Source organism: Neofelis nebulosa, chromosome 16, assembly GCF_028018385.1.
Source record: "Neofelis nebulosa isolate mNeoNeb1 chromosome 16, mNeoNeb1.pri, whole genome shotgun sequence".
NCBI classification, from domain to species: domain Eukaryota; kingdom Metazoa; phylum Chordata; class Mammalia; order Carnivora; family Felidae; genus Neofelis; species Neofelis nebulosa.
The window spans coordinates 39,251,306-39,255,022 of NC_080797.1; the positions used below are offsets into that span (position 1 = coordinate 39,251,306).

Genomic DNA, 3,717 nt, shown 5'->3' on the forward strand with positions numbered 1-3,717 from the left:
GAGTTTTTGCAGCTCACAGCCTCCACTCGGCCCCAGAAAATCAACTGTTACTGTTAAGCAGTGGGGAGACTTAGGCAGGGCGGCAAAGAGTACTTGTAAAACAGAAACGTACTCGGGTCTAGGAAACTGCTATAAATGGGCATCTTGGCAAGGCCAGCGCTCCGTCTCCTGCGTGTAAACCCCAGGCGATTGCCAAACGGAGCGTCTGTTTATCAACTGCCGTGGATTCAGGAAGCGCCCGTCACCAGGGCAACCCCTCCAGTCCCCTGCCTCCAGAAGTGACCACCCCTGAGATGAAAAATCGCCCTTGGGAAGAAACTAAGGAGCTTTTACTGTTTGCTCGGGGCTTCACATCCTTTGTTGTCGGGAAATTCCTCCTGTAGCCCACATCCGTCTCTGTTAATACATCCCGCACAATGGGGCTGTTTTTGTTGTTGTTCCCCATCTACCGTATAATATTTCCTTTTGATTTGAACAAAATCGTGGGCTTCGAAAGCGTGCATGGTAAGCACTGTGTTGAGCACTTTGTATTTGGTCGTTTCAATCCCCACAACAAACCACGAATCGTTAACATATGAACAATTAATGATTAAAGAGATCATGAATGTACCCATTTTACAGACGGGACATCCAGGCTGAGAGAGGTTGAGTCAATTGCCCAAGGTCATACAGTAACGGAGTTGGGATCTGAGTTCAGACAGTCCAACTTGAGAGCCCCCGTGCTTAATTATTAACGCTTTGCGTCTCCCTGCAGTTTTCACCTCCATAAACCCGCCTTTATTCCCCTTTGACCCAGGAAACCTACAACGGGTCCCAAAGAACCCAAACACATATTTTAGAGCCAGAGCCAAGGAAGGTTTCCTCCCCATCACTCAATTCAATCTCTGACCGCGTCCACACCAGCCACTGCCCCTGGACAGCCCTGCCCTGCTCTCGTCCCTCTCAACAAAGAGGTTTCCTAACCGGAACTGGGGGACCGTGAGAGCCATTCAGGAAAGCTCCAGAGAACCAGCAGCCCTGGTCACGAGGGAAAAAGGAGCCCCTGTTTCAGACGAGATCTGGCACGTTTAGGGTGGTGTGGCCCTAGACAAAGGAGCCCCTATTTCAACGTGGCTGTATTTGCTAATTAAAAAGCACTTCAACAAAATGCCTTTATTTATTTTTATTTTTATTTTTTTTGAGAGCGAGAGAGAGAGCAGGGGAGAGGGGCAGAAAGAGAGGGAGACAGAGGGTCCCAAGCAGGCTGCACGCCATCACCACAGAGCCTGACGCGGGGCTCGAGCCCACGAACCTCGAGATCGTGACCTGAGCGGAAAGGAGAAGTCAGACATTCGATGGACAGACGGAGCCACCCAGGTGCCCCAGCAAAAGACCTTTTAAGGAAGAGATATTTGGGGGGAATTATGCATTCAGTAGTGTTGATGGGAACTCAGCGTTGAATTCCTAGCGAGCAAACCGCAGAGGAAAACACCTCGTGTCTCCTGTGGTCGGTCTGTTCTGCTCCTACCTCCCCTCCCTACCTCCCACACCGCCACATCTGTCCCGCCCCTTCTCTACCCCACAGGGTCTGTCACTGGCCCTGAGTTTTGACAACCCTATACCTGTGTCTCCAGAGAGCACTGGGGCCAGCAGAGCTTCGTGGTCCAGAGCCCAGACCCTGGAACCAGACCTCCCGACCACAGTCTTAGGCAAGTTACCTTGGTTTCCCCCTTTGGCAATGGTCGTGACAGTCTTTGCTTCAGCTCGATGAGTTGACATGTGTAAAGCATTTAGAGCATAAAGAGCATGGGTTTGAAGTCAGCCTTGAATCCTGACTTTCAGCAACTTCCTTAACCTCTCTGAACTTCAGTTTCCCTGTCTGTAAAACGAATCCAACAACATCTCCCTCTCATTAGGGTTCTTTTTTTTTTTTTTTTTTTTTAAAATTTTTTTTTCAACGTTTTTTATTTATTTTTGGGACAGAGAGAGACAGAGCATGAACGGGGGAGGGGCGGAGAGAGAGGGAGACACAGAATCAGAAACAGGCTCCAGGCTCTGAGCCATCAGCCCAGAGCCTGACGCGGGGCTCGAACTCACGGACCGCGAGATCGTGACCTGGCTGAAGTCGGATGCTTAACCGACTGCGCCACCCAGGCGCCCCTCTCATTAGGGTTCTTGAGAGGATTAAATGAGACAATATGGGTAAGGGACGTAGCACAGGGTGTCACTGGAGGTGAACGCTCAGTAAGTGGCCCTTGTGGGGGCACCTGGGTGGCTCAGTCAGTTACGCATCCCACTCGGGCTCAGGTCATGATCTTGCGGTTCACGAGTTCAAGCCTCACGTCGGGCTGTGTGCTGACAGCCCAGAGCCTGGACGCTGCTTCGGATTCCGTGTCTCCCTCTCTCTCTGCCCCTCCCCTGCCACCCTGCTACCACTCTGTCTGTCAAAAACACACGAAGTCCCCTCGTGTATAAATTGGAGGCCAAAACACCGCAGGAATTCTGTAAGGCCCGAAGGACATGCCTTGGGGTTTCCCTTTCCCTCCGTCCTGCTCCATCCCACCTACTGCCTGTGGGATGCTGACTCGGCCGGCAAGGCCCACTCAAAATGCTGCCTCTTCCCAGAAGCCTACCTGTGTCCCCTACCCGATGCCGACCGGTTCAGACTCGAATTCCTAGACCCTCAGTTCTGTTCTTGTCTCCTGTCCCTTCTGCCCCTTGAAGGCTGAAGGGACAGCACCTCTTCCTGTTCGGCATCTCCCCAGCGGAGGAACTTTTAAGTGCAGGAAATACCACCCCTCTTAAATCTTACCTCAAGACCAAGCAAGATGGGAGTGGGGGGCAGCCGTTGTTCCTGACCCTTATCTTCCGGGGCTTGGCGGTAGAGCCCTCGCAGGAAGAGGGGACCCCGGCCCTGCCGGCCACTCGGCGGCTGAGCTCACGAACAGCCCCCGGAGCCCCCTGGCGGGCAGTCTGGGCCTCCGCAGAACGCTCCGTTGGGTTTACTCCCTCCCCGGGGCCTTTTCGAGGGCATGGAGGGCCCTTGACACTTTAGGAACGCCTCCCTCATGTCAAGAATATTAAGATGCCCTCACACATCCCACGTGAGATGGGTTTATCTCCACACTCTGTACAAGTGGGGTTGCAGTTGATCGGTTGGTGTTCTGTGGCCATTTGTTTTGCAGCCATTTGCTTAACTATTTATGAGTCGCCGTTTTGCAATTTCCTCTTTTCATTTTGAAATCAATCGCATTTTCCCGTGCTTTACCCCTAGTCGCTAGACCTAAGCCTAAGCCTAAGGGATGGGCGGCGGTGTCTCCAGTGCCTAAACCGGGTTGGTTAGATCCTGGGTCCCAGAGCTTGTCAACTCCAGAGCCCATCTGGACCACATGCGTCTTATCGGTCTTTCCACCTATCATCTATCTATCTACCTATGTATCTATTTATCTATCATCTATCTATCCTCTCTCTCTCTCTCTCTCTATCTATCATCTATTTATCTATCTACCTATCTATCATCTATCTGTCTGTTTATCTATTATCTATCTATCATCTATCATCTATCTGTCTATTATCTATCATCTATCATCTATCATCTATCTATCTTCTATCATCTATCTATCTATCATCTATCTATCATCTATCATCTATCTATCATCTATCTATCTATCTATCTATCATCTATCTGTCTATCATCTATCATCTATCTATCTATCATCTATCATCTATCTGTCTATC

General features: G+C 50.6%; 1 long non-coding RNA gene across 1 annotated transcript; it reads right to left on the reverse strand.

Moving 5' to 3' along the window:
• Positions 1–1,117: 1,117 nt before the first annotated feature.
• Positions 1,118–3,139, reverse strand: LOC131497594 (uncharacterized). Its single transcript, XR_009255040.1, has 3 exons — positions 2,792–3,139; positions 1,698–1,858; positions 1,118–1,305 (listed from the first exon to the last, which is right to left on the reverse strand). It is a non-coding gene; the product is annotated as an uncharacterized LOC131497594 (long non-coding RNA).
• Between the last annotated feature and the right edge of the window lie 578 nt (positions 3,140–3,717).